General features: G+C 45.6%; 2 long non-coding RNA genes across 5 annotated transcripts in view; one reads left to right on the forward strand and one right to left on the reverse strand.

Moving 5' to 3' along the window:
• Positions 1-20,644, forward strand: part of LOC112546339 (uncharacterized) — a 76,382-nt gene that overhangs the window by 10,608 nt on the left and 45,130 nt on the right. For all 3 annotated transcript variants that reach the window (XR_012904345.1, XR_012904341.1, XR_012904343.1), the window contains exon 2: positions 20,095-20,235. This is a non-coding gene — a long non-coding RNA (uncharacterized LOC112546339). The remainder of the gene's footprint in view (positions 1-20,094; positions 20,236-20,644) is intronic.
• The window catches only part of LOC106732242 (uncharacterized), a 54,404-nt gene that overhangs the window by 10,264 nt on the left and 23,496 nt on the right, over positions 1-20,644 (reverse strand). The gene's annotated exons all lie outside the window — the stretch shown is intronic.

Below are 20,644 nucleotides of genomic sequence, written 5' to 3' on the forward strand. Positions count from 1 at the left end.
ACATAGCTACAAGATTGCATGAAATAATTTGGTATGCCAAATATTTTTTAGATTAAAATACAAGCAGAAAAAAACCCCTCCCTACCCTCTTGAGCAAGAAAACACTATTAACATAATACAAAGGGGTTTACAAATCTTAAAGAAGAAAAAAAATCCCAAACCATAAAAACTTCTCTCACAGACAATAGAGATGGATCAGCAGAAGAATCACTCTAGGGATCTACGGATACTACTGCTTGTCTGCAGTATTTATGTGGGTGCCTTGCTTCCCACATGGGGATGTGACTGATTCATCTAACCCTGCTCAAAATGTCCCCTTCTGTAATCTTTCATTTTGTGCTGGAATGTGTTCATTTTGGAGCCTATTAAATGATAGCATTTTAATTCTGACACATCATACCGTTAACAGGATTTTTTCATACCACTTGTAGCATCCTGTACCCTTAAAGCCTCTAAGTCAGAATGTGGATTCTGTACAGTTTAAGTTATGAATATTGCAATTTTAGCAAAATGTCAAATATTCTAAACAGGAAAGTTTCAGATGGAGGATTTAGTAAAAAATGGTGTGTCTGGAGTCACAAAAAGTGACGCTGGAATCTGTGATCATCACAAATTTTTGAAAACCATTTATAATGAAAATACTTGTCTGTTTCTGGACACTTAATTAGAGGTATAAAAATACTCCAATAAATTCTGTAACATAGGGGATCTGTCCATACATGGCAATTTTTACAGGAAGCAGCTGTACTGCGTGAGGCCTTCAGGCTGCTACTTACATGTTTGAAAATGCCCACATTTTTGGCATATTTTTCTCTTTACAATAGTTGGGCCTTGAAGAGGAAAGACTATTGTTCCACCTCTTCAGCTTTGTTGTTTGACTATTTCCTCACAGAAGTCTGGAATTAATTTGGAACAAATAAAACAAATCTATTGTCTTGCCAGGAAAGCTGTAAATGGTTAATTTCCATTGTGCTAGTGTAGGCAAGAAGATGGATTCTGTCATGAAAAAAGGGAGTGTCTAAATGCATTATATGTACTGGGACTTTAAAAAAGCCCAGAGAATTAGAAAATTACTTATTCGTAGATGTGAAACAAAAGTTGCCTGAGGCGACCCCACCTTTTGTTCTGGGAGAATGCTTAGCTAAAGCAAACTTGGCATAGAATAGAAACACCAGCATCATATGATACAGCATGGCAAACTTCCTTTAAACATTCTCCTTCCCCCTCCAGCACACACAATGTACAAGTAATGTGACTAATTATCCAGGCACAGCAACACAAAATTCACTTAAGGTTAGAGACCAATAAATGCCTTTAGCTGAATTTCACTTGATAAAGAAAAAGGTGTGGAACTGCACTTCATAATATATTAACCCCTCAAATTGTTGCAAAGTATACAAGTTATTCCCCCCCCCCCCCCCCCCCCCCCAATTCTCTCTGGATTGAATCTCTGCTGATGCTACTCATCACCTTAGTATCAACAGGTTCTCTCTAAGATTGACAGAACTATACCAGCTCCCTTTTCTCTGTGGATGGGACTTCTATGTGTCTGTTCAATGCTGGGGACTCAGCAACTCTAGTAGGTTCCATCCAGGACTGGGGAAAAGCCACATGTGAGTCATAAAACTAGGCTCATCGGTGTTCTACAGACACATTCTCAGGAGGCCACTTTCTTCTGAAGCAATAGTAGGCTTTTATCCCAAGGTTGGGTAGAAATTCATAGAGCTGACCAAAAATGTCCAAATCTTTATCTAAATATTTTCATGGAAGAATACCTCTCTCTTACTTATGCAGCTTTAGAAACCAGTTCCATTCACAGAGCCATCTACTAACATGAAGAGAGCAGGCTCTGTCTGGGATCTGGAAATTTACACCATAAAACAAGGCCTCTTCCCATGTCCTCGTAGTTCCAAATGCACACTCATACTACTCCCCAACATAGTCCCATTGATAGGAGCAGGTTCTGTCCAGGAGAAATAACAGGTGTGCTATTTCAGCATCCCCATAACCCTCGTTCCACGAGGGTTAAGGGATGTCTCGAAATAGCATGTTATTTCAAAATTTGTGCTGTGTGGCTGTGCCAGATTTCGCTATTTTGAAATTGATTCGAAATAAGATACAAACCCTAAAACTGAATAGGGGAAAAGATTGGGCTCGAGCTAGGAGGCTGCTTAGTTTGTGAAAGAGATATGTAGATCAATTGTTTAGGGTAAAAATTTGCATGCAACAAGTTTTTTCAGTATAGTAGAATTAGAATTAGAATTAGCTGGAGTTCTTTTGTTTTTTTAACTTAGTAACTTAGGGTGCATCTACACAGCACCCTAAACTCGAAATAAGATATTTCTATTTTGAGATAGCTTATTTTGAAATTTGGCGTATCTGCACAGGGCCAAATTTTGAAATAATGCGCTATTTCAAGCCCTTCCTTATTCCTCATGCAATGAGGTTTACTGGGATGGCAAAATAGCACGTCCATTATTTTGAAATAACTGGCTGTTTCTGTAGACACAGGGTAGGGTTAGGGTTAGCCGTGCAGTGTAGACATACCCTTACTGTTTTCATTGCAACCACTTTAATCCTACTTTCTATCTATCTATCTATCTATCTATCTATCTATCTATCTATCTATCTATCTATCTATCTATCTATCTATCTATCTATCTATCTATCTATCTACTTTAGAAATGTGTATCTGTCTGTCTGTCTGTCCATCCATCTGTGAATCCATTTGTTCAAGAACTTCCCATAAAAAATAAAAGCTAGGCCCATCAAATTTTATATGCAGCTTCCTCTTCTCCTAACTTAAAGCAAGATCAGGGGTTGGTTGTGACAGAAAAATGAGAAGTTCCGGTAATGAGATTGTTTTCCATAACACAGAAAGGGAGGGGGCTGATTAGAGAAAAAGCAACACTGTAGAGTGACCACTAAGGGCATCTACACCACCGAGAGAGTGGCTAGCTGGGACCAGGACTTGCTATCTTTCCAGCCACCAGACTGTGTAAGTGGCTGCCCTACCTCAAAACTCTCCCCTCACCCTTGGCTACAGCACCTGAATAGGGAAAGCCCCGTGGGTCAGCAGCCCCACTGGACAAAAGACCTGCCACACCCAAGAGGAACCGCAGCCTGCCTTCTCCCCCAGCAACCCTGGGCTTCCCAGTGCACCTGCCCCACAACTGGCCTGTGTGACCCCCTCCTCCTTCCCTGGGCCTGGCCAAGGACCACTACTGGGGCTGGCCTGCACGGTCCCCCTTTCCTCTCCCAGGTCAGGTCTGGAGAGTGTCACTGGGGCCAGCCTGTGCAGCTCCCTGCCTTGAACAGCCAGAGTGGCCCGGGGAGCACCAGCCCGCATGGCTCCCCCTCTGCCTGCTGACCGTGACTGGGGAGCACCTTCGGGGCTGGTCTGGCCTTCCCCCACCCTGCCCAGCTTCTGGGGACAAGCCAGATTGCAGAGTGCACAGCCTCCTGGAGAGAAGCTGGCAAATGGAGAGTGTGGTCTCTGCCACCCCGAGCCTCCCTAGGCCACCTTCGGGAGAAGTTGGTAGTTACTCCAACCTCCCCTGTGCTTCCCCTTCTCCCAACCTTCTGCCTTGATTTCTGCACCTCACCCCATGCTCTAAGCCCTTCCCCATCCCCAACCCTCACTCTCACATCCCTCCATATCCTCTCTCTCCTGCCCTGAGTCCCTCCTCAACTCCCCACCCTGACTCCTGCACTCCCCATGTACCCTGACCTGCACCCCCCACACCACCATCTTCCTGCCCTGAAGGACCTGGGAAACACCGGGTAAGTCTTCTAATGCTTAATAAAAACACTTTTGTTTATTATCAAGCCCAGTGTAAATAATTGTTGGTGCAGGGGAGAGCAACCACTGTGCATCTCTATATTTCATTGATAAAGGGGGTGGACTTTATGAGTTTTCTGTACATAAAAAAATTACACGGAATAAGATGGAGTTGCTCTGAAGGGGCATGGTTTGTGATGGGCTAGGTCACAGAAGTCTCCTTGGGTTGTCCCCTGGTGTGCTGATGATGCCACTAACACCTGCCTTCCTGCTCCCCATCACTCTGTCTTGTTGGGCCAGATCTTCTGGTCTTCCCCAGGCAGACCATGGAGTTGGAGTTACCACTCTGCTGCAGAGCAATGCAGATGCTGAGCCAGTTCAGCTCTGGGTGGGCTCAGCGTTGAGGGCTGCATTGCAGGGAAGCCTTAAAAAAGTAACTTATGCACCTAATTGTTTTGAGGTCCCTAGCAATCAGTGTATTCCCTGCCTGCTTGCTACTGGATAGAGGCATTCTTTCTTCTTCTTTTATCACTGCTTATGTCTTTTATTTGCAAACTGAAGTGGGGGAAGAGTGCTGACTTTTGTGAACAGTTGGATAGCAGCATTGGGAATGTTGGTGCAATCCAGGCAGCACAGTGGGCAGGCGTCAGAAGAGTTACTAGGCAAGCAAACCAGTGTGTTATGGCTCTCTCTACAGTTTAGGTAGCTGAATTTTAAATTAACTACATTAGTTCTATAGCAGACACAGCTTACTGAACTGGGCAATAAAACAATTACAATGTGTAAAAGTCTGTGTGGGATAAAATTGCCTTTTTATTTATATACCTGTCTCTCTGTGTCACAGGGCTGACTCACCACTCTTCAGGCCTTGCTGGATGCCTTTCTCTAGCTGGTGTCACCCCCTGTTTCTCCCCATATCCCAACATATTCCTCCAGCAGTGCCCACACCAGTGCCCGAGCCCCCCTTCTGGGAGTAGTTGCTGTTCCCTCTGCTCACAGCCCAAGGTCCTCTCTTTCTCAGAGCACCCTGATCTCCTCCTGAGGAGCTAAAGCCAGGGAGCTTGTCTGGCCAGAGCTCCCCTTGCCTTGCCAGCACTGCTCTAGCTCCAGGGAGCCTCCTGCCTCCCTAGCAGTCAGGCCCTCCCTTACATAGCTCCCAGCTGGGCCCTCATCATCTAGAACTGGCTCAGGTGGGGCTTTGCTCCTAACCCCCTTCTCCAAGCCAGTGCAGGGCAAGCACCCTGTCATACTGTGATTAAAGGCAAATGGACTATTACATTTTCCTTAATCTTCATCCTGTTCTGCCTTTTTCTCCATATTCTCAGAAGACTTGTTCTAAGCATAGTCTTAAAGAAGTTGCTTTTTATTTTCAATGTTAGCTGAAGACCAAGATTCCAGGAGAGGTGACAACAGAATATTAAAATCTCAATCACAACACTTGAGGGTGGGGATTTGTGATAATTCATGTACGGCAAGCCAGCTCAGTGAATATACTTTGTGCTGGCCATTTGGCTATACTCTTCTCTCCAGGGCGTTTCCATGTGGGGACATTCTGTAAGTGTTTTTTTGCTCTGGTGCCTGTGCTACCAGCAATGCATCTTATAGTGAAGAAGAGAGGCAGATGGTTTTATCACAGTTGTTTAACTCTGGTTAGATACCGTTAGATCTGCTATATTCAATACTGTGATAAAAAATGCTGGCAGCACTTTGTCTATATTTCTGGTGCCACTGGTGGAGATTCACTGTTGGTTGCTATTTTGAGAAATATTTTTAGGAATAACTCCCAAGAGTAGTCAAGACTAAAGAGGGTTTTTTGTTTGTTTCCTTTTAAGGGACTTGGAATTCTTCACCTCCAGGGATTCTGGAAGAATCCACTTTTCAGAGATTGAGGAAAATGTGGACAGTCCTTTTAAGGGGCCAGTAGTCTGTTAGCATATAAATGGGGATTATCTGCAGGGATTCTTGCTGCTTATTACAGTGCTGTATTGCACAGACCACCTTTGAACAGTATTCAGTGACACAGTGTTTGGTGCTGGTCATGCCTGGCTGTGAGATTTACCCAGTACTACAATTGTGGGAATTTAAACCTGTCTATTTTTAATTTTCTGATATAATCACACTTCTGTTGCTGCTTACTTAGAATGGTTTCTGACTTAAGTCTCTACAGTTCCCTTTCTGGTATTGATACACTGCAACACAATCCCTTTCTGTTACCCCATTTACCTCTTCCTCAAAAGCCGCATCTTCACCAAACTGCAATAATGTAAATTCTTCAACCTAACATCCTAACTTAGCTCATCCTAAGCTCTTTGAGTCTTTCTCTGGAGACTGTCCAATTTTTGCTCCTTTTTTCCCTTAGAAGAGCCTCATGGAAAAACTTAAATCTTGTTAGAAACCATTATGCTGAAGTATCTTTTTTTCTTAGGTTTCTTCATATCATTAAGGCCAACCTATGTGAAAACTGGATTTCTGCATTTCAGGAGCTTAACTACTCCTGCAACTTACACTGGGCTTGATCAAAATCACTGTTGTCGGTGGGAGACTTTGTACTGTCTTCAGTGGTCATTTAACTGGGCTCTTAAAGTGAGAGCCTGTTTGTTAAACCATTATGCTCCTCACACCAGATAACTGTGGCATCACAGGCTAACTCTTGCTAATATTTTTCTCCTTGATTCTGTTTTAACTTCTGGTTTACTTAGTAAAATATTGGGGGTTTCCCTACATTTTAGTCACTACAAAGTGCAGCAGTAATAGCTAAAGAAATTAAGGACCATACATGTATTGGTTCATATTTGCTTTTGTCTGTGTGCCTCTGTGACTTGAGTTCTGGAAACTGTTATCATGTGTATGCTTCAACTCTGATTAATATTCTACTCTCAGTCCCAGTTATGGAATTATATTGGTTTGCCAAAGCATGACTTCAGTATAAGGACTTCCAGCTCTTGGGAGGCTGGGCTGTCTGCCTGATTATTTGGTTAAGTTTTAGTTTTATATTTCACCACTTTCACAGATATTTTCCCTCCCTGTCAACATGGACTGATAACTGCAAGTGTCAACAGTGTAACCCCCACCATCAACTGTGTTAGTACAGTGATGTAAGCTAGAGAATGTAGTAAAGTTCAAATTCCCAATTAAATTTGAACTGAAAGTTGCTGGCAAATACCCAATGCCAATGGTTGCATTCCAAAATGCGGCTTTCCACTGCAGTTACTGTAATGTTGACATCACAGCTTGAAACAGTTCTTTAGGGTAGAGCTTCCAGGAAGAAAAACAGGAACATGAAAGACCCAACAGAGCCAAATACTGCCCGGTACTGTCTCTTTAAAACCCCCGCCAATATCATTAGATGGACAGTTAGTTTCTTATGAGTTACAGGCATTTCAAGTGAAGAACATAGGGCAGGAATTTTACAAGTGTTCAGAGGGGGATGAGTTTAGAATTTCAGACCCGCCTCATTCTTCTGAGTGTCGTTCATTGTTTGACTGTAGCAGTTCAGGCCTAGTCCTGAACTCTAAGGACAAAATCCTGCTTCTTGTTATTGGCCTAATAAACTCCCAGTAGGGTCAATGGAAATGTGATGGACTCAGTGGGTGAAAGCAACATAAGACGGACCAAGGAATATAAAGGATAGCCAGAGATCTCTATAGCCATCAAATGACTGTTAAAACACTATGCTATTCACTATAGAAGGTACCGTTCTAGGAGAAGTTTCCAATCCTCTATATCCATGGTGTCCAACACACTAGCCATTAGCCACATATGGCTATTTGGCTGGTTGAGTTTGGCTAGTTGGCCTGAACAATGTGGCTATTTGGCTAGTGGAGTGTGGCTAGTTCACTGTAGTGGCTACTGCTTCAGAACTGATTGAACACCATGGCTCTATATACTTTTCATAGTCATGACATCAGAGGCTCATTCAGACTGCCACTATTTTGAGCAGCAGAAAAGTGAGCATGTGGAGTTGCCAAACTCTCCTGGGCTGGACATGATTGCTGCAAATGATGTATGGTTCATCCGGTACGGGAGAGTTGGCAACCCTAACCCTGTGTGTGTTTGTTGTGTTTGTAAACACCCTGGGCTTGTTGTTAGGGTTACTGCAGCTGAGGCTGCACTGAACAACATTTCTGCACTCTGAAGAGGCTGGCCAGGAAGGGTTTGGCCCTAAATGTCTAGATGGGGTTAATCTGACTAGATTTTCTATCACTTTTCAATAATGAGCATGTCTCAGCCCCAAAAGCTGGTGTAACCTTAGAGGCTTTTTTTGTTTCATTGCAGTAGTTAAATATTTGGGCTTGAATGCATTGCTTAGAAAGGGCAACCACAACTAATCCGTATTTCTGAAGTTGGACATCATTCATAAGTTTAAAAAAGTTCTTTACCTCACTTAGCTTTTCACAACATATAATTTATAGAATTGGATCTGATGGCTTAGTTGTTGGGTGTTTAAAAATCTCTTTATTCACAATACTCAAACCAGAACACTGTGTTTTCTGTATTGTTTGGAATAGTCTGGGTAACAATGCCTCCAGTGTGAATAGTTCTCTTTCAGAGTGCTGGGAAAATTATCTCAAAGGAATGCAGATGTCGACTAGCTCATAGTTTTGGATAGCAATGGTTAAAAGTAGTGGAAAAGTACATAATTACTTGCAGCCCTAAAGCACCACAAAAATGACTATCCTGCAGAAAATATTTCTGCCCTTAGGCTACTGCTAATGCAGCTTCAAAAATGATAATAAAAACGGTACTAGCCCAGACATAACAGCTGCTTGTCTATCTTTCCCATGATTATGATGATAAAAAAATTTACACCAGCTAAAGAACTGGCCCTGATTATACTTTATTCTCTCATCAATAATACTTACTAGTCAAGGCTAATGGAATTTTACAAGTCTGAGTTAATGGTTGCAGGTGGTGGACAAAGTCTGAATGGAAAATTTACTCTTTAAGTTTTACGTATCTGAATCCAGTGACTAACTGCTGACATCAGGTTGTGCACTATAAACAAAAAATAGCTTGTCATATAGCTATTTTGCATGTGTTTGTTTATATAGAAATTAGAAGATTCATGGTTAAGCATCAGGAAGGAAACAAAATTCTGTGCTGGGAACATTGGACCATAGCGAGGATCATAGAGAGAGGAGAGAGATTTTTGATCTCAAGAGATTGCTATACAGTTCAGTGGGCTTTGTTCTTGTGTAAGGGCTCGTCTACATTGGCCCCTTTTCCGAAAGGGGCATGTTAATTTCAGAGATCGTAATAGGGAAATCCGCGGGGGATTTAAATATCCCCCGCGGCATTTAAATAAAAATGTCCGCCGCTTTTTTCCGGCTTTTAGAAAAGCCGGAAAAGAGCGTCTACACTGGCCCCGATCCTCCGGAAAAAGCGCCCTTTTCCGGGGGATCTTATTCCTACTTTGAAGGATCTTATTCCTACTTATTCCACTTCAAAGTAGGAATAAGATCCTCCGGAAAAGGGCGCTTTTTCCGGAGGATCGGGGCCAGTGTAGACGCTCTTTTCCGGCTTTTCTAAAAGCCGGAAAAAAGCGGCGGACATTTTTATTTAAATGCCGCGGGGGATATTTAAATCCCCCGCGGATTTCCCTATTACGATCTCTGAAATTAACATGCCCCTTTCGGAAAAGGGGCCAGTGTAGACGTAGCCTAAGTGTTTGAGGCTTGTACACACATGGGAATTTACCAACATATGTATTCTGGAATTATTATTTTGGGAAATTTCCAAATTAATTTAGAAATGTTTTCAGACTTAAGGTAGGAAATAGTCCTTCATTTCATTCTGGAACAAAAAAGGTTCTCACTTTGAAAACCTTGATTATATTCCATGACTTAACTAATGCAGTGCTCTGTTACAAGATCATGTAGTTGTCCGTTTTTATTAAACATGACTTCATGAGGATGCCTACTTGATAAATCACAGCTTTGGGAACCAATGTGATGAAACAACAGTGACAGGAGGAAGGATGGTCTTGTGGTTAAGACACGGGGCAATGAGTCAAGAGTTCATGATTCTGTTCCTGACTCGCTACAGGCTTGTTGGGTGGCTGTGGGTTGGGGATGTAACCTGTAGGGCTGTGTCTAGACTGCATCCCTTTTCTGTAAAAGGGATGCAAATTAGACACATTGCAATTGCAAATGAAGCGGGGATTTAAATCCCCTCTGCTTCATTTGCATAAACATGGCTGCCGCTTTTTTCCGGCTCAGAGCTTTGCCGGAAGAAAGCGCCAGTCTAGACGGGGATCTTTCGGAAAATAAAGCCTTTTCCAAAAGATCCCTTATTCCTCTTAAAATAAGGAATAAGGGATCTTTCTGAAAAGGCTTTATTTTCCTGAAAGATCCCTATCTGTACTGGCACTTTTTTCCAGCAAAGCTCCGAAAGCTACATAGCACTTAATTCGAAATAGCTATTTCAAATTTGGTGTTTCTCCTTGTAGAATGAGGTTTACCAAATTTGAAATAAGGGCTCCACTATTTTGAATTTATTTCGAAATAGCGGTTTGCCTGTGTAGATGCTACTAAAGTTAATTTGAAATAACTGCTGTTATTTAGAATTATCTTTGTAGTGTAGACATAGCCGAACAGTGAGGTTCAAGTCCCTACTCTAGAATGAGGATTGAGACTTGGATTTCCTATATGAATTCCCTTGCTACTGGGTTCAAGGCAGCTGGTGCTGCTGACTCACAATCTTTTTCTTCATTTTTGTGAACCCAGCTCTAAATTTCCTTTCCTTTGTTAAAAATATCTGAAACTAAACACTGTTCAACCCAAAATTATATTTCCCTACTTCTAAATTAAGAAAACAATTTTGGAAAGTTTCAGTAGAGGTTGAACCAACATTTTTTCAGCAATTTTTCAGAACTCAAGAAAGCTAAACTATGAGTTATTTGCCCACCTCTAATTAGCTCCTCGGTACAATGTACTAATGCTTCTCTTTTTCCTATTGGTTCTGTGTATTCACTTTGTAAAATCTGTTGAGATTCTTGCGTGACAGGTTCTTGGCAAGTGAACATAACTAACTTAATAACACGTTAATAATACAGAATAAAATATCCTTCAAATTTCTCCTCTCTCAAAAGTCTTTAAAAAAGCCTTCACTGTGAGGTATACCTGAAAGGGGCAAATCTTTACAAACAGTAAAATTCAGACAAACTAGCTATAGAAAATCACATATAAGAGTATCCCTGGTTAGAACTGTGATTATGTCTGTGTCCTAAATGCTGACTATGCTTTGTGCTTTTTAAACTAAAACATAGAGCAGTAGTGAGACTGTACACTGTCCTGAAGACAAATACATAAAGAGTCTAAAGCCAAGGTACTATTTGTGCAAATTTGGACAGACAGGTCCAGGCCTCCCCAAAACTAAAGCCCTGCCCCCTCAACTAAAGGGCATGTGTGATGACTGGTGTGTATGCTGCCTTCTTGCTTATTACTTCACGCTCCCTGTTCATGTTTGCTCCCTAGTTCCTGCTCCCTGAACTATATGCTCCAGTTCCATTGTGTACACTGAGTTGGGTGAGTGCAGTTACTGAGGGCCTGCTGCTACATAGCTGCCATTTGGACTATTATTATGTTTTGTTTTGTTTTCTTTGTTATGTTTGTTATATGTTGTTCAGACTTAATGACTTAACTGGTTCATGGTTATTACATGTTTGTATTGGCCATTTGCCTCTGTGTTACTTTGATTTCTTTGCTAGAGAGCTCCCTGACAGCACTTACTGCTTCTCAAAGGTGTCTAAAGAGTCAGTTGATGCTGACAAGATAGGTTTGCCAACTCTCCAGGCTTGTCCTAGAGTCTCTGGGAATTAAAGATTATTCTAATCTCCAATTAAAGATACTGTCATGTGATGAAACTTTCAAGAATTAATCCAACCAAAGCTGGCAACGTTAAAGCCCAAAGGAACTCTGCCTGTAGAGGTCAGAAAGTATCACCTCAACTCCAGCTTCTTTCTCTTAAAGCGAAAGGCTTGTGCAACTCAGACACTGAATCCTCTCCACACTTTGGATCCACACCTGAGGAGAGTCTGCTTTCCGATTTCAGGGAAGATAGGAAGGCAGTGGATGGATTAGTATCTTGCACTGTTGCTTTTTAAATGAATAGTGCTGCCAGACACTAGCCAACAGCCCATTGTATCTGCCAGATGAAGCCAGGTGTCTCATTTGAGCAGAAAGCCATTAACCTCCAATGCTGTGCTTGAATCTGTAGAAGATCAATATTTCTCAAGCAGTAGGGACAAAATTATATGGACAATAGTGTAGTTACTTTGAACAGTCATTTGGGGGACAGCATAAATGAGAAAACACTTTCTGTGAAAATACAATGAAACGCATTCAGTGTGCCGCAGTAGCATAGTTTACTACAATAAGGATGGCCACAGTGCTAAAAATAAATATAAAATGTCAAGAAAACCTGGATGGAAACATTGCAATATGTAGCTATGGCCGTGGAAATGCTCTCTCTCAGGTTATGTCTAGACTGCTGCTTTTTTTTCCGGCAAAAGGTACACAAATGGCACTCTGCAATTTGCATACCTTTTTCTGATTGTTTTTTTCAAAAGAGGCTTTTCTGAAATTTGGCCCATCTACACTGGGCCAAATTTTGGAAAGATCTCCTCTTTTGGAAGAGCCCTTATTCCTCATAAAATGAGGACTACAGGGCTTCCGAAATAATATGTCTGCTCTTCTGCAAAAAATGTTGGAAGAGCAGATGCGTTCCCTGGATGCAGTGGAGTTTTTCCAGGATATCTCTGGTATACAGGCAGTCCCCGGGTGTGTCTAGACTACATGCCTCCTTCGACGGAGGCATGTAGATTAGCCAGATCGGAAGAGGGAAATGAAGCCGCGATTAAAATAATCGCGGCTTCATTTAAATTTAAATGGCTGCCCCGATCTGCCGATCAGCTGTTTGTCGGCAGATCGGGGCAGTCTGGACGCGACGCGCCGACAAAGAAGCCTTTCTTCATCAGCACAGGTAAGCCTCATGAAACCAGGTTTACCTGTGCTGATGAAGAAAGGCTTCTTTGTCGGCGCATCGCGTCCAGACTGCCCCGATCTGCCGACAAACAGCTGATCGGCAGATCGAGGCAGCCATTTAAATTTAAATGAAGCCGCGATTATTTTAATCGCGGCTTCATTTCCCTCTTCCGATCTGGCTAATCTACATGCCTCCGTCGGAGGCATGTAGTCTAGACACACCCCCCGAGTTACGCGGATCCGACTTATGTCGGATCCGCAGTTACGAACGGGGGCGTTCCTCTCCCTGGTCTCCAGCAGACCAGGGAGAGGAAGCAAAGCGGCGGAACACGTGGGCAGCGGACAGGGCTGTCCGCTGCCCACGCGCTCCGAGGCTTGGCTCTGCTTTGCCCCCCCCCCCGTCCCCCTGGTCTGCAGACCAGGGAGGGGGGGGGGGGCAAAGCAGAGCCAAGCCGCGGAGCGCCCGGCCAGCTCACAGCCCAGACGCGTCCGGGCTGTCAGCTGATCGCTCCGCGGCTTGGCTCTGCTTTGCCCCCCCCCCCATCCTCCTGGTCTGCAGAGGGGGGGGGGGGGCAAAGCAGAGCAAAGCCGCGGAGCACACGGGCAGCGGACAGCCCAGACGCGTCTGGGCTGTCCGCTGCCCGCGTGTTCCGCGGCTTTGCTCCCCGTCCCTCTGGTCTGCAGACCAGGGGGACGGGGAACAAAGCAGAGCAAAGCCACGGAGCCCGAGGGCAGCAGGATAGCCACGGCGCGTCTGGGCTGTCCCGCTGCCCCCGTGCTCCATGGCTTTGCTCCGGACACCTGTGGTATGGCAGCTGGGGCGCTGCCAGTTGGTCCCGTAGCGCCGCTGTGGGCGCTACTGGACCAACCGGGCAGCACCCCAGCTGTTCTGCCCCAGGCGTCCTGATTCAGCCACTGCTGGTCAGATTCAGCAGCGGCTGAATCAGGACGCCTGGGACAGAGCAGCTTGGGTGCTGCTGGGTTGGTCCAGTAGCGCCGAGGAGCGGCGGTGCTACTGGACCAACCCAGCAGCACCCCAGCTGCTCTGCCCCAGGCATCCCCAAGTCAGCCGCTGCTGAAACTGACCAGTGGCTGACTACAGGAAGCCCCTGCCCTGGGCTTCCTGGAATCAGCCGCTGATCAGTTTCAGCAGCAGCTGACTTGGGGATGCCTGGGGTTCTTAAGTTGAATCTGAATGTAAGTCAGAACTGGCGTCCAGATTCAGCCGCTGTTGAAACTGATCAGTTTCAGCAGCGGCTGAATCTGGATGCCAGTTCCGACTTACATACAGATTCAACTTAAGAACAAACCTACAGTCCCTATCTTGTACGTAACCCGGGGACTGCCTGTACCGGAAAAACTCCATAGTCTAGACAGAGCCTCAGTGTCATGTTTGTACTAGTTCCCCACTGTTGCAACAGTGGAGAGTGAAAACTGCTAATTGTAGACACAACTTTGTATTCCCTCCACTCCACTCGCTTTGATAGCCCATGCAAGGGCACCATTTATGAGGGACTGGAAGGGTCTGTAGCCCTTCTTTAAAGTTTGAACCACTAGATTTCAAACCTAAGGTCTGCTTAAAGCACATGCTCTAGCTCAGGGATCAGCAACTTTCAGAGGTGGAATGCTGAGATTTGACTTATTCGCCTTTATGTACGGGTTCGAGTGCCATTTATACTTTTTAAAGTCAATAATAGTCCTACTTACAGCAGCTTCATTAATAAATAAATTAAGATGCAGCTCTTACCTATTAGTGCATGGGTCAGCAACCTTTCAGGAGTAGCGTACGGAGATTTAATTTATGCATGGATCTGTGTGGGAAGTGAGGTATGGATAGGCTGGGTATGGCGGCCTTATTTTCTGAACCAGCTGCAGCTAGTGACAGTGGTTTAATTTAAATTATGAAACAGATTAAGAGTTTTAACTTTCTCATGTAAGTTTAAAAAACTTCATTTTAAATACATTAAAATATTATGTCCACCACAAAAGGTTTCAATGTTTTCTTTATTTATGGCAGGCATGGGGAACCTTTTTTGGGTTGGTGATCACAGATCCACAGAAAAATCAGTTGGGGACTACACAAGTGAGAAGTAAAAAAACTCCTCTTAAACCCCCCCAGCACTCAGTGATATGGCCCCAACTGAGAAATCTCATTCCTCTAGTACCCCAGCCTCATGGGGTGAGGGGAAGGGAAGTGGAGGACTGAGGTTCAGGGCTTCCCATAGACAGATTTACTTTTCTGGGGTTGCAGAATTAGTAGATTTTATGGACCCCTTAGGCTCTGGGGTGGGGACAAAAATGTGGGGTTCAGTGTGCAGGGTAGGGCTGCCAGCAAGTACGATAGGGATGTAGGTTCTGGGAGGGATGTGGGTGCAGAAGAGGGAGAAGTTGCAAGGTCCGGGTGGGGGGAAGGGTGCAGAAGCAGGCTAGGAGTAGGGTGTCTGGCCAGGTGGAGAGAGCAGGAGCAAGGGAGGGTGCAGTGTGTGGCCCAGGGAGAGGGTGCAGGAGCAATGTGGATGAAGGAGCAGGGTGGGGTGTCTGGCCAGGAGAGAGGGTGCAGGAACAAGGGAGGGAGTCAGAGCAAGCTGGGGGTGCTGGGTCTTGGGGGGTAGTGAGGGGATTAAGGTGGGGGGAGTCTGGGCATGAGGGGGGACCTTACCTGGCTTCATGCCCTCTTGCAGCAATGGCCACAACCATGCTGACTCGGCCACCCCGGAGGGAGGCCCTGCTTCTGGGGCCCACATGATCCAGGTCTGGCCCTGGAACCCTCACTGCTGTTGTGGTCTGGGGCCCATGGGGTGTGGGGCCAGCCCCGGAGGCTGGAGGTGGGGGAATATGTTAGAGGTCTAAAAATCATGAATGGTATGAAAAAATAGACTAAGGATATGTTATTTACTCCTTCACTAACAACACAAAACGTTCACCCAATGAAATTTATGAGCAGCAGATTTAAAAAAAAGAAAAGAAATTATTTCTTCATGGTCAACCTGCCAGGAGATCATGGAGAGGCCCAGATGATAACAGGGTTCGGGTAAGAACAAAATAAGTTCTAGTATGATTGATCCATCAATGGCTTCTAGCCAGAATGAGCAGGGATGATGTCTCTAGCTTGTTTGCCAGAAGCTGGGAACGGGCTACTGGAGAGAGATCATTTGGTGATTGTCTGTTCTGTTCATGCCTTCCGAAGCACTTGGCTTTGGCCACTGTTGGAAGACAGGACACTGGGCTAGATGGACCATTGGTCTGACCCAGTATGGCCATTTTGATGTTCTTATATAGAGCCCAAATGTATCTGCCCCCTGCTGTAACCCACTAGACCCCACTCTCTTCCCAGACCTGAGATAGAGTCCAGGCGTCCTGACAGTATCTCTCTCTCTCTTTCTCCGCAGTGTTAGTAACAAGTAAGTATATATATTAAAATTTTAAGGCTAACCGGTGTCCCATAAATGATCTGTCACAAGATGTCTGAATATGTTAAATAGTGATAGAAATGTAGCTGTGTTAGTCTGGTGTAGCTGGAAAAAAAAAACCAGGACTATGTAGCACTTTAAAGACTAACAAGCTGGTTTATTAGGTGATGAGCTTTCGTGATCTGAGGAAGTGGGTCTGGCCCACAAAAGCTCATCACCTAATAAACCATCTTGTTAGTCTTTAAAGTGCTACATAGTCCTGTTTTTTGAATATGTTAGTAGTAGAGCTAAATGAGTCTAATATTTATTTAATTCTCTTTCTTTTATATTTGAATTAAATACAGTACTCCTGTCAGCTAATTGCTAAGTTATCTGCCAAAATAGTTTTCAAGTATTTGAGAAGCTCTTGGAAAGAGGTGATGCATGTATGTGTGAGGGCAGATGGGGTCGGTCTTTTTCCCAGATTTGCTGCTCAGTAACACTGCTGAAGCGGCTGTCCTCAGTCTACCCCCCATGCTCTTACTCACTGTCCCCATCATAGCATGCACAGGTCCCCCGCTCCACCCAACATCTGAAATGGCACTCCTGAGCCCACGTATCTGCTTTTTACACAGCTCCCTCCAGCTTTCTTCCTCAGTGCTCTTTAGGAATGGAACTTTTGTCCTGATCTGATCTGTAAGGACTTTGCCCTCTCTTCCTTCAGATCCCCTCCAAAAATACACTTAATCTGTGACAAGAAATTGTCCAGTTAATGCTGAATAGACTGAGAAACAATCAGGTATATTTAATGTGCACTTGTTTAATAATTATAATAGCTGCTTCTACCCCCACGACCAGGATATGGACAATGTGTATAAAAATGATCCCCATTTATATTGTATCCTCCTCTCCTCCTTTGGTATGTTGCCTGTCAGTTGTACTGTAAGTTATTCCAGGGCAAGGACTGTTTTTCCGAGGCCTGGGGACATTGCGTAGCACATTGTAGATGCTACCTTAATTGCAATTACAAAGATTAGTAATGTCACTTTGGGGCCATAAGAGGAATTACAGGCAGTCCCCGAGTTACGCAGTTACGTTGGATCCGCAGTTACGAATGGGGCCGTCTCCCTGGTCTCCAGCAGACCAGGGAGAGGAAGCAAAGCGGCGGAGCACGCGGGCAGCGGACAGCCCAGACGCGTCTGGGCTGTCCGCTGCCCACGTGTTCCGCGGCTTTGCTCCCAGTCCCCCTGGTCTGCAGACCAGGGAGACAGGGAGCAAAGCAGAGCAAAGCCGCGGAGCCTGAGGGCAGCAGGACAGCCACGGTGCGTCTAGGCTGTCCCGCTGCCCCCGTGCTCCGCGGCTTTGCTCCGGACGCCTGTGGTACAGCAGCTGGGGCGCTGCCGGTTGGTCCCGTAGCGCCGCTCTGGGCGCTATGGGACCAACCCGGCAGCACCCCAGCTGCTCTGTCCCAGGCATCCTGATTCAGCCACTGCTGGTCAGTTTCAGCAGCGGCTGAATCAGGACGCCTGGGGCAGAACAGCTTGGGTGCTGCTGGGTTGGTCCAGTAGCGCTGAGGAGCGGCGGCGCTACTGGACCAACCCAGCAGCACCCAAGCTGCTCTGCCCCAGGCGTCCCCAAGTCAGCCGCTGCTGAAACTGACCAGTGGCTGACTACAGGAAGCCCCTGCCCCGGGCTTCCTGGAATCAGCCGCTGATCAGTTTCAGCAGCAGCTGACTTGGGGATGCCTGGGTTTCTTAAATTGAATCTGTATGTAAGTCAGAACTGGCGTCCAGATTCAGCCGCTGTTGAAACTGATCAGTTTCAGCAGCGGCTGAATCTGGACGCCAGTTCCGACTTACATAGGGTACGTCTACACTACAGCGCTAGTTCGAACTAACTTAGTTCGAATTAGTTAATTCGAACTAAGCTAGTTCGAACTAACGCATCTAGAACTAAAAACTAGTTCGAACTAGCGTTTTGCTAGTTCGAACTAGTAAGTCCACATTGAGTGGACTCTGAACAGGGCTTAATGATGGCCGGAAGCAGTGCCGGCAGGGCATAAAAGGAGGACTTAGAGCATGGAGATACTGTCTCAGGCTAGCCGAGGGCTGCGCTTAAAGGGTCCCGACCCCCACCCCGGACACACAGTTCTAAGGAGTGCCCCGCTTGCAAAGAAGTTCTGGCTTGGAGTGCCCTGAGTGCCCACACTGGGCACATCACACCACTCGGCCATCAGCCCGGCTGCACTTGCCGCAGGCTGCCATCTGGGGAGAGGGAGTAATTGGGGGGCTGCAGGAGAGCTTCCACCCCCAGAAGCCCGCAGAGCCAGCCCAGTCCTCCCCATCGGGGGCTCGTACCCCATTCCTCCCTCACCTTCTTCCACTTGCCCTTCCCTAGCCCCCCTTCTTATTGATGTACAAAATAAAGATAACGTTTCTTCCAACATTGACTCTGTCTTTATTGAAAAAAACTGGGGGAGACTGGGAAAAGGAGGTGGGAGAGGGGAAGAGAAAGGCTGGGAGAGGGGAGGGCAACTAACATGATCAGGGGTTGGGAACAGGTCCCAGATGAAGAGAGGCTACAGAGACTGGGACTGTTCAGCTTAGAAAAGAGGAGACGGAGGGGGGACAGGATAGAGGTCTCTAAAAGCAGGGGTTGGGTGGAGAGGGTGCATTCAGAAAAGTTCTTCATGAGTTCCCATAAAGAAGGACTAGAGGACACCAAAGGAAAGGAATGGGTAGCAGGCTTGAAACTAGTAAGAGAAAGTTGTTCTTCTTCCCAAAGCAAATAGTTAACCTGTGGAACTCCTTGCTGCAGGAGGCTGTGAAGGCTACAACTAGAACAGAGTTTAAAGGGAAGTGAGATCAAGTGATGGAGGTTGGGTCCATGGAGTCCTATTAGCCAGAGGGTAGGAGTGGTGTCCCTGCCCAAAGTTTGTGGAAGGCTGGAGAGGGATGGCACGAGACAAATGGCTTGGTCATTGTCTTCGGTCCATCCCCTCCAGGGTCCCTAGGGTTGGCCGCTGTTGGCAGACAGGCTACTGGGCTAGATGGACCTTTGGTCTGACCCAGTACGGCCATTGTAAGCTCAGGGCTCAGTGTCGGGGGTCTCAGTGGACCCCCTTGATTTTCATGCACACCTGGTCCTGGGTGGCCAGGCTGGCAGCTCTCCTGCCCTAGCCGGCCACTTTCCTGTGCCTAGTGCGGAGATCGTGGACGAGGTCCACGATGTCCGCACTAGCCCAGGAAGGTGCCCGCCTCTTGCGGTCCAGGGCAAGCTCCCGGGAGCCGCCAGCCTGGTCCCGGCAAGAGGGGGTGGGCTGGGGGGCATCGGGTGGGTGGCTCTGTGCCGTGCCAGGTGCAGGGTCTGCTAGCTGGGTGCTGGCAGGCTTGCACCTGGCACGGGCACCGTAGCCAGCCCGTGCCCCTTTAAGGGGTCCGGGGCCGGGAGGGGGGCATAGAGTTTCCCTGGTGTTGGCCAGAGTGGCCACCAGGGAAACCTGGGGAGGGCTAGCCTCCCACTAGTTCGAACTAAAGGGCTACACAGCCCTTAGTTCGAACTAGCTAGTTCGAACTAGGCGTTAGTCCTCGTAAAATGAGGTTTACCTAGTTCGAACTAAGCGCTCCGCTAGTTCGATTCAAATTCAAATTCGAACTAGCGGAGCGCTAGTGTAGCGCATAGGAAAGTTAGTTCGAACTAACGTCTGTTAGTTCGAACTAACTTTCTAGTGTAGACATACCCATACAGATTCAACTTAAGAACAAACCTACAGTCCCTATCTTGTACGTAACCCGGGGACTGCTTGTACTCAAATTTAGTGTTTGTTTTTTGAAATCCGTGGTTTTAACAAACTGTTTCAAAAAGTCCTGATTTACAGGTCCCGTTAAGCACATGGTGGTATTGTTTACCCTCCAACTTTGTCCTTTATTCTTCCTCTTAGCTGTCAGCACTTATGAATCTGAAGTGAGCCATGTGGACCTTCAAAGAACATTGAAATTGCATTGTAATAACCTGTATCTCTGGAATGAGCCAGGCAGGAGGTTGGTAGAACTGTGCTCTGTTAAAACTGATAAAAATAGAGGTGAGTAATAAAAAAATTTTCATAATGGATAAGTGGTTCAGATACCATTTGAATGACAATTTCCACCCAGTAAAGGAAAACATTTTAAATAATACATGTCATGTTGAACTATGTCAACTCATTAAAAAAAAATCCAATTTGCTTTCCCTATAGACAATAGCTGGGTGAAAGAGTTATAATAAACAAACTATACTTGAATTGATGGCTGAATTGGCTGATATATTCATAATCACATGCCTACATTTATTTGTTCTAAATCAGAAGACCAGAATAGACTCCATGATGCAAACATTTATGCACATGCATAAACTTTACTCATGTGAACTATCCTGTTGTGATGAATAGACCTGAATTTCTTTGTCCCTTGTGTAATCATTCACAGACACTATTGCACACTATGGCAGTGCTA

This window comes from Pelodiscus sinensis, chromosome 1, assembly GCF_049634645.1.
Source record: "Pelodiscus sinensis isolate JC-2024 chromosome 1, ASM4963464v1, whole genome shotgun sequence".
NCBI classification, from domain to species: Eukaryota; Metazoa; Chordata; order Testudines; family Trionychidae; genus Pelodiscus; species Pelodiscus sinensis.